This window comes from Sciurus carolinensis, chromosome 4 (assembly GCF_902686445.1).
Source record: "Sciurus carolinensis chromosome 4, mSciCar1.2, whole genome shotgun sequence".
In the NCBI taxonomy this organism is placed as follows: Eukaryota; Metazoa; Chordata; class Mammalia; order Rodentia; family Sciuridae; genus Sciurus; species Sciurus carolinensis.
Genome location: NC_062216.1, coordinates 116883557 through 116894050, shown reverse-complemented (window position 1 = coordinate 116894050; position 10494 = coordinate 116883557).

Sequence of the window (10494 nt, the reverse complement as noted above, 5' to 3'; positions counted from 1 at the left end):
GGAAGTGCTGGAGATACAAACATTAGTCCCTCCGGTGATAATACTATATGTGGGCAGGTTGTAGGCTAGGCCATGGGAACAAATATATTGGAGGAAAAAATAGGAAGGTTTAATTGATGTGCATAAGGAATTAAAAGATTTAAAGAGAAATCTAAGACTTAGTTTGGTGTATGTCTCTATCAAGTGATATCCAAAACCATTTTGAAATGCTACTAGAAAATCCTGCTTTTCAGAGCAGTGCAGCACAGCTTTGGGCACAGCAACTTTTGGCATTTCAGTCTGATCCTTTTGAAGAAGTATACCTCGCTGGGTGCAGTGCACATACCTTGAATCCAAATGGCTCAGGAGGCTAAGGCAAGAGGATTGCAAGTTCAAAGCCAGCATCTCAGCAACTTAGTAAGGCTCTAAGTAACTTAACCCTGTCTCAAGAATAAAAAAGGCTGGGGAAGTGTCTTAGTGGTTAAGCACCCCTTGGTGCAATCCTCAATACAAAAAAATAGTGTAGTTCACTGGACACTTGGCACAACATGCCTGTAATGTCAGAAACTCAAGGTTGAGGCAGGAGGACTTCAAGTTCCAGGCCAGTCTCAGCAATTTAGCAAGACCCTATCTCTCCTTTAAAAAATAAAAGTACCAGCCAAGTGAAGTGAAGAACGCCTACAATCCCAGTGCTTGGGAGACTGAGTTGAGTCAGAAGGATCACAAGTTCAAAGTCAGCCTTACCAATTTATTAGGACCCCACAAAGAAGATATGAAAAGGCCCGGGGATGTGGCTCAATGGTTAAGTGCCCTGGGTTCAGTCCCCACTATCTTACCCTAAAAGTGTATCCAGAAGTGAAGGCATGTGCACAGTGGCACATGCCTGCAATTCCGGTGGCTCAGGAGGCTAAGACCTAAAATTCAAGGACAAGGCAATTTAGCAACACCTGGGGATGTAGCTATGCAGCTCACTGGTAGAATGTCCATAGTATTGGGGTAGGATAGTGGTGTAGCTTGGATTCTGGCCCTGTTAAAGGAATACAATTTCTTCAAAGCCCTAGTGAACCCTGAGACAGGTTTCTCTAAGATGCTTAGGGCCTTGCTAAATTGCCAAGGCTGACCTTGAAATTGGGGTGCTCTTGCCTCATGGATACTTCCTTGTTGGAATTTATCATGCACCATCAGATCAGCAAAATCCCTATATACTAGCCTCTACTTTCTGTGGAGGACGCTGAAGGCATCAGCATGACTAAAGTATACTATAGCTCTTAGTATACTAAGATGAGGAAAATGTTAAATCTTTTTATGCTTTAGGAGAGTGTGTTCTGGAAGTTAAGAATTCATTGGCTTATTGCCAACTTTTTTTTTTTTTTTTTTTTTAAATCATTAAGAAACTATACCTTGGTGCTGTGATTCTGATTTTTTTGTAGTGGGGAGGTACCAGTGATTGAGCCCATGGGAACTTAAAACACAGCCACATCCCCAGTTTTTTTTTTTTTTTTTTTTTTTTTTTTTTTTTTTGATACAGGGTCTCACTAAATTGCTTAGTCTCCTGCCTCACCCTTCTGAGATACTGGGATTACGAGTGTAGACCACCACCTGGCCTGATCGCATTCTTACAGTTGTTACTTAACTAATTTTAGAAATTTCCTGCAATGCTGATAGCAAACCTAAAGCCTTGCCTGTATTAGGCAAATACTCTTTAAATGTTTTTTAGTTATATATGAACACAATGCCTTTTATTTACTGTGGTGCTGAGGATCGAACCCAGTGCCTCAACACATTCAGGGCAAGAGCTTATCACTGAGCTACAACCCCAGCCCCTAGGTGAATACCCTTACTACTTAGCTATACATTCATCCCCCTTCTTAAATTTTAAAAATCTATTTTGTGTTTGAAGAATTTCATCAATGATTATTGCTTGTTGCAATACTTGATCCTGGTATTTAGGGCTCTTAACATTTCCTCTTGAAAAGATGGATTGGAAGACCAAAACTCATGAAGCTATTTGGATCTCAAATTCAAACTTAAGTCACTTTAAGAAATTAGTTAATGGGCCTGAGGTGTAGCTCAGTAGTACAATGCTTGCCTAGCATGTGCTAGGCACTGGGTTTGATCCCCAACAGTACAAAAAGTTACTGGGAAAGGGAAATTTATTAGGGAGAATTTAGATGAACGGAGGGGAAGCATTCAGTTTTTTATATATGGTAATCAGTTATCAGATGATCAGTTTCCTAAATCTAGCTCCTTCAAGTAGGGAGGAGAGGATAGTTGATGGCTATAGTAGCATGAAGGTTTTTGTCAACCACTTTAGTTTTGGACTAGTTTTTAGCAGGATTTCTTCTGATAAGTAGAAATAAGTAGTATGTTTGTATAGCAAGATAAAATGCAGTGTGTCCAGAAACAGTGGCACAAGCCTATAATTCCATCCTCCTAATGTGAGGCCAGCCTCAGCAATTCAGTGAGGCCCTGTCTCAAAGAAGGCTGATAATGTAGCTCAGTGGTAAACACACTCTTGGGTTCAGTCCCTAGTGCCAAGAAAATTGTTTTTGGTGTAATATTTTTACTCAGCATTACCAAACATAGTAATATAGAATAGGGATGTTACTGTCACAACATTTTCTAGGTGCTGTGGTTGAGGGAGAATTTTTGTGTATACGTGGTACTGGGATTGAACCCACGGTTGCTTTACCACTGAGTTGCATCCCCACACCTTTATGATTTTTTTTATTTTTAAAGATAGGTTTCGCTAAGTTGCTAAGGTTATCCTCAAATGTGATCCTCTTGCTTCAGCCTCCTGAGTTGAACTCAGCTTCCCAGTTGAATCTGAAAAGTAGAAATTAGTAGTCTGTGCCCTTCCCCCCACCACCCTGCTTTTCAGATTTGTTGGCCTGGCTGAAAGCACCACAGTTGAATATTGCATATTGAGTGTTTATTTCTACCAGTGAGGGATATTACATATCACCATAAAATATTTAGTCCTTAGCATAGTGCCTGATGGACTGAAGACTACATAAATGCCTGTTGAATATGTTTCAGAAATATACTGTGGGTAATGTGTTGCAGGTGGGTCTGGGGGTGAGGAAACAAGTTTGTGAAGTAATTTAAATGTTTCAGACATGATAAAGATTAAAGGTTAAACTTAGGCACTGGCATTGGTGTCCAGATTTCAGAGATCTGTTGATCATTAGGGCTTGATGACAACTCGGGATACTGGTAGGTTTATTTTGTACTTGACACCAGCTAACCTTTTTGTGTTGGGGTTGGGGGAGTATTACTGGTGATTGAGCTCAGAAGTGCTTAACCACTGAACCACATCCTCAGCCCTTTTTATATTTTATTTTGAGACAGGGTCTTGCTAAGTTGCTTAGGACCTCACTAAGTTGCTGAGGCTGGCTTTGAATTTGAGATCCTCCCAGTTCAGCCTTCTGAGCCCCTGGGATTATTGGCATGGGCCCCTATACCCTGCCCAGGTAATCTTTTCTTAAATGAAAAACAAATCATATCATTTGTTTATGATTCATATTGTCAGCCTGAGTTGAACATGTCTGGAACTATTGCTATTGCTAAACAAATGCAGTATCACTGAGCAGCACCCCTAGCCCTTTTTAAGTTTATCTGGAGACAAGACACAGGCCGGCCTCGAATTTGTAATCCTCTTACCTCATCTTCATAATCACCTGGGATTACATGCCTTGCTCCTAAAGCCTAAATTAGTTGGTTTATTTATTTACAGCACTGGGGTGAACCCAGGGCAGTGCACACTATGCAAGAACTCTACCACTGAGCTACATCCCCAGCTTCTGCAACTTAAATTTCTTAACCTCCCATCCAGTGGCCTTCATCTTTCTTCCCTGTTTCTATAGTCCTCTGGTGATTCTCAATTTATCATAATAATGGATTTCTTTGTGAGTATAGGGATGTGTATGTCCAGTCCTAAAATAAGCTTTAGTAGGTCTGTCTGGATCTGGGGATTTGCAATTAAGTAACAAATTCAGTGGTTTCTAAACTGATCCTAGGTTTGTCAGAAATACTAATTCTGGACCCCCAGATATCTAAATTTGAAACTTGGAAGAGAGGGCAAGGTTCATGAATCTTTCCAACCCTCCGGGATTCTGAGGTATGCCACAAGTTTGACAACCACTGTTTTAGATCATATATAGATTTTGGTTCATTTGTACCTACTGAGGTATGTCAGCCTCCTCCAGTGACTTTGTGACAAAGGAAATATTTTGTGGGGGACAGGGGTGTGGTTACTGGGGATTTAACCAAGGGACAATTTACCACTGAGCTACATCCCTAGCCCTCTGTTATTTATTTATTTTTTAAGACAGGGTCTCACTAACTTTCTTAGAGCATGGGCATGTTGCCAAGGCTAGCCTTGAACTTGAGATTCTCTGGTTACAGCCTCCTGAGCCACTGGGATTACAGGTGTGTGCCACCTCATCCACCTGGAAGGAAATGTTTAATCTCTAGTGTCTGTTAAGGTAACAGCTAGCACATTGAGGATCTGAAAAGTTGGTGTGACTGAGAATCTTTAATTTTACTCAATCTAAATTCCCCATATTGGATAGTACAGATTTAGATGACTCCAGTTCTTACCTTCCTAGGTTATACAGGGAAATTTTTCAATCAGGATTCTACAAGGAAAAATTAACCTCGTTAAATATGACAAAGCCCAACATAGAGGTGTGTGCCTGTAGTTTCAGCTACTCAGGAGGCTAAGGCAGAATTACAACAGGGGGTAAAAAAATAGGCAAAGGAATAGGTGATTCTTTGAAGAAATACAGTGGCTGATAAATATGAAAATAGGGATGCCGCTCAGACTCTGGGTTCAGTTGCCAGCACTGCTAAATGGTGTATGTGTATAAACTATTCCATGTTGTTAGTAATTAGGGAAATGCAAATTAAGGTCAATTTTATTACTGCCTTTAAAAAGAAAGTTTGGCAAGGATGCTGGGAACCTTGTAAATTAGTAAGATGTTTTTAGAAGATTGTCAGAATGCTGTTTAAATGGACATATTTAAGCCATTATTTGTAGGAATTCGTATATTAAAGTAATACTAAGGGGTGTACACAGTGATGTCACATTCAAGCTTTTCCATTAAGTGTTATATGTACTTATTATTTGAAACAACCCAAATGACCATTCATTAATTAGAAATGAGTTATTACATGTCCTTTTATGGCATAATATGTCCCATAGTCAATAAACAAACTTGTATACTGACATATTCTCCAAAACACAAACATGAGAAAACTTAAGTTGACCATAGTGTGCTTCCATTAAAGTTTCAATAAACTTTGTATGTTCCATATAGAAAGTGAATGGGGTGAGCCACGTGCCGTGGTGCGCACTTGTAATCCCAGTGACTTGGGAGGCTGAGACAGGAGGATCGCAAGTTTGAGACCAGCCTCAGTAATTTAGTAAGGCCCTAAACAATTTAGGGAGACCCTCTCTCTAAAAATGAAAAGGGTTGGGGTTAATGGCTCAGTGGTTAAGTGCTCCTAGGTTCAGTCCTCAGTATCAAAATAAAATGTAAATAGGATGTATATAAACATTTTTACCTTTTATTTAAAAATGCTTTTTGTGCTTCTGAGGATTGAACCCATGGTCTACCTGCATGCTAAGCAAGCACTCTACCATTGAGTTACATTCCCAGACCTTTTAATTTTGAGACAGATTCTCACTAAGCTGCTAAGCCTGGCCTTAAACTTCCTATCTTTCTGCCTCATCCTTCTCTGTAGCTGGGATTACAGGTATTAAAGCATTTTACAGTGCTGGAGTTGTAGCTCAGTTGTAGAGTGCTTGCATACCACGTGTGGGTTTGATCCTCAGCACCACATAAAAACAAAATAAAGGTATTGTGTCTATTTACAACTAAAAAAGTATTAAAAAAAAAAAACATTTTGTAAATTGTGTGTGTGTGTGGTGGTGGTGGTGGTGGTGCTGGGGATTGAATTGAAAGCTTCTTGCATGTTCAGCAAGTGTTCTGCCATGAGCTGTATCCCCAACCCTAAAAATTTGTTTATTTTTGTTGCTAGGGTTTGAACCCAGGGTCTCCTGCATGCTGGGGAAAATGCTGCCACTGAACTATACCTCCATACCTCCAGCTCCTGTAAAATAATTTGCTTTGTTTGGTGGTTGTTTCTGGGAAGGGGAATGAGATTTGGAGTTAGTGTGACTTATCCTGTACACCTAAAATATGTTCATGTATTACTTGTGTACCAGTAAACACCCCAAAATTGTCATCCAAGAAGGGAATAATGCGGTATCTGAGGTAGAACATTTCAGGATAAAGTTGGGGAATGGCTGTGGGAATAGGCTGCTTAACTGAAATGTGAATGTGAAAAACTAATTGGGATGAAAGAGGTTAAGGATCTCTTTATTTATATGTGGTGCTGAGAATCAAACCTAGTGCCTCACACATGCTGGGCAAGCACTCTACCACTGAGCTACGGCCCCAGCCCGAGGTTAAGGGTCTCTAAAGCTAGTAATCCCCAGCATCAGGTCATTTGTAGCCTACCACTATGTCTACATCATTCACATCACTGCATGTCGTAGGTATAGCATTGTAAGAAGGATAAGTAGAGTACAATAGGATATTTTGAGACCACATCCACATAATTTATAAAAAGTATAATAATTGTCCTATTTCATTAGTCATTGGTAATCTCTGTGCCTAATTATATATTATAAAGCTTTATCATAGGTAATGTATGTATAGGAAAAATAGTGTATGTAGGATCTGGTAGTATCTAAGACTTCAGGGATCCACTGGGGGTCTTTGAACATATTTCCTATGGATGTGGGGGGACTATTATATTTTTATGGAATTTTTAAATCACCGAGGTTGATAATCAGAAAATTTCAAGCATTACCAGAGTACTGAAATAATGTGGGGATATGACCACTGTGGATTATCAGTAGTGCAGGGGGTTTGTGGAAAATATAAATTTTTTCATAATGTGAAATTTTTAAGGTTTACGATTAACTATAGGGCACGGTTATTTTGTAATTAACTTCTTTTTGCGGGGGGGTGATGCTGGGGATTGAACCCAGGGCCTTGTGCATGCTAGGAAAGCACTCTACCACTGAGCCACATCCTCAGCCCTTGTAATTAACATCTGATAAGAACAGATTTGGTTTATGTGGTTCCTATTTTCCAAGAAAAATAATTTGTATTTTACATAAAATATCACTTGGATAATCTTGGTCTCAGCCAGGAAATATGAAGTTGGATCAAAACAGGTTATAATTCTAATGGAGATGACATAATTTGTTCAGAAAGTCTATTAGGACCAATCTCAAAGTTAATCCTTTTTTTTTTTTTTTTGGGTGCTGGGGATCGAACCCAGGGCCTTGTGCTTACAAGGCAAGCACTCTACCGACTGAGCTATCTCCCCAGCCCCTCAAAGTTAATCCTTTATTTTAGAATAAATAGGTTATCTGATTTCAAAAAAGAGGGAGAGGGGGCATTGCAAGTAAATGACAGCAAAGGAATTAAATTAATAGTTCTCAAACTTGAGTATAATGATCTCTATGAAGAAATGGCTCTTCCCCCCACCTCAGAAACATTGAAAGCATATTACATTGCAGTGTGACAAAATTTGTTTAAAGAATAACTTGGCTGCTCAGGAATAAGTTAAAATTGCTTGATATCAGATAAGAGGACAAAGAATGTGTAATAAATTTCCAAAAGTGATGAGTTTCAGTTACCCAGAAATTTATGTGAAGTCTTTCAGAAAACTGGATTAGGTGAATGTCAGTGTAAATATGTTTGATGGTTATTAAAACTTTATTTGGCCAAAACCAAAATTGGTTGTAGCTTAAAAAAAAAAAAGAAAAAACACTCAAGATTAAATCTTGCTGCTTGCTGGAAAGGGGGAAGTGAGGAATTCAGATTTCTTGGCTTTGGTATAAAATTATGTTTGTTCTTTCACATAGTTGAGGTCATAGGTAAATAAGTGGATCACAAATTATCATTCTGGGCCAATTTTGGTCGCATTGCCCTAGGAATTTCTACTTATTGCACAGGTGAGGGCAATTTCCCTACATATTTAGGCGACCAAAATTAATCCTTTGTCCTTTCTCTACTATGTATGTACTTTACCAATTATAAGTAATTTATTTTATCTACAATAAAAACAATAATTTTAAACTATTTTTCCCTTTATTGCCTTTTTCTTTCTTTTTTGGTACCAGGGGTCTTACACTGAGCAACATTTGCAGCCCTTTTTGTTTAGTTATTTTTACACTATTACTATTATTATTATTATTATTATTAGGGTTAGTGGGGATTGAACTCAGGGGGGCTTTTACCACTGAGCCACAATCCCATTGTCTTTCATTTTTTATTTTGAGTCAGGGTCTCAATAAATTGCTAAGGCTGGCTTTGAACTTGTGATCCTCCTGTCTCAGCCTCTGGAATCAGTGGGATTACAGACTTGTACCACCACATCCAGACCTTTTTATATTTTGAGACAGGGTCTCACTAATTTCCTTAGGGCCTCCTTAAATTGCTAAGGCTGGCTTTGAACTTGCCATCCTCCTGCATCAGCCTCTCCAATCACTGAGATTACAGACCGGTGCCACCGTCCCCAAATCCTTTATTACTTTTCATTATAACACATGCTCTGCTCACCAATTGAATGAGATGAACAGCTGAGTACAGCGGCACATGCCTATAATACCAATGACTCAGGATGCTCAGGCAGGAGGGTCACAAGTTGGAGACCAGCCTGGGCAAGCTGGTGAGGCCATATCTCAAAATAAATTAACTAAAAATAGGACTAGGCATGTAACTCAATGGTAGAGTACTCCTGGGTTCAATCCCTAGTACAGCAAAAATAAAAGCAACATGATTGGACAGGATTCAACTGACCCTAATAATACAAATAATTTTTTAAGACAGGATCTTGCTAAATTGGCAAGGCTGGCCTCAAAATTTGTGGTCCTCCTATCTCAGGCTCCCAAGTGACTGGGATTATAGGTGTGCACTACCACATCCAGATTCTTTTTTGATTTTTAACCCTGTGTTCTTGGATCCACTTTTTATTCTTCTGCCCCTTTTCTGGTTTGCCTTTCTACCTGCTCCTTACACATTTGTGTTGTCTTGGGTTCTTTCTTTTCTTTTTTTTTTTTTTTTTATTATGGTATTGGGGATTGAACTTGGGCACTTAATCACTCAGCTGCATCCCCAACCCTTTTTTAATATTTTATTTTCAGACAGATCTTGCTAAGTTGCTTAGGGCCTGGTTAAATTGCTGAGACTGGCTTTTGAACTTGCGATCCTCCTGCCTCAGCTTCCCCGGCTGCTGGGATGTAAGTGTGAATTACCATGCCTGGCATCTCTTGGTTTCTTACTAGGCAAGATTACCAGATGGATATTCCAGAGGCATTTCAAAAGTAACATTTTTTTTCCTCCTTGTTTTCTGGGTTAAATCCTCTGGTAACTCTCTATTTCCACAGTGTAGAACGTTTTCATAATCAGAAAAATGAGAACAAATAGGGTTAAGACTGAGGTAGGAAATCACAAGTTCAAAGTCAGTCACAGCATCTTAGAGAGAGGGCTTAAGCAATAAATAAAATGGATTGGGGCTGTGGCTCAGTGGTTAAGTGTCCTTGGGTTCAATCCCTGGTACCAAAAAAAAAAAAGGGGGGGGGGGTTCTCCAGTTCCACCCCAAAATATCTTTGAATAAAATTAATACTTCAGGAAAAGATGCTGTTCATTTTGATTTCCCAGTCTGAAGGAACAAGTATTTACCCAACTCCCATTCCTACTCAAAAGTCCTTTAAAAGACCTGTCTTCTATTTCTCATTCTATAATTCATCTCTACTATCTTCTTTTGTTTTTTGTTTTTGTTTGCTTTGTTTTTCGTTTTTCCCCTTGTTGCTGGGAGTTAAACCCAGTGTTAAACACTGTCCTACTGAGCTATATCCCCAGCTGGTCCTGGCTTTTTCCTTTCCTTCACCTACAAACAAACGCACTTGTAGTTCCACAAAAGGAACATACTACTTCATGCAAATGCGCGCTTGGAATATACTTGGTTTCTACTTTACCCTAGGAATTTCTACTCATATTGCACAGCTGAGGGCAAATTCCCTACATATTTAGGCGACCCAAGTTTATCCTTTGTCCTTTCTCTACCATGTATGCACTTTACCAATGCTAACCAAGAACGGTAACACTTCATTGTTTGCTCATTTGGATCTTAAAAGAAGGTCCTGAGTCTTGTTGTCTACTCGAGTCTAGTATACATCTATTAAGTGACTGGTTATTTTAGTTTCTTTCATTGTATAGATTTTAATAAAGATTCTGTTCAGTTTATTGATCTGCTGAGCCTTCTGGGAGCTTCCAATCACAGTATGTAAAAGAAAAAACGTGTTTTGATTGTAGAAAAGGTTCCTGACTTCGCCAGGTTCACCTGCAGTGATACCTCCCGACGCACGACTTCGGTTATCCCACGCCTGACTATCAATCAACTCAAAGTCCTCCCGAAGGAGAGAGCCC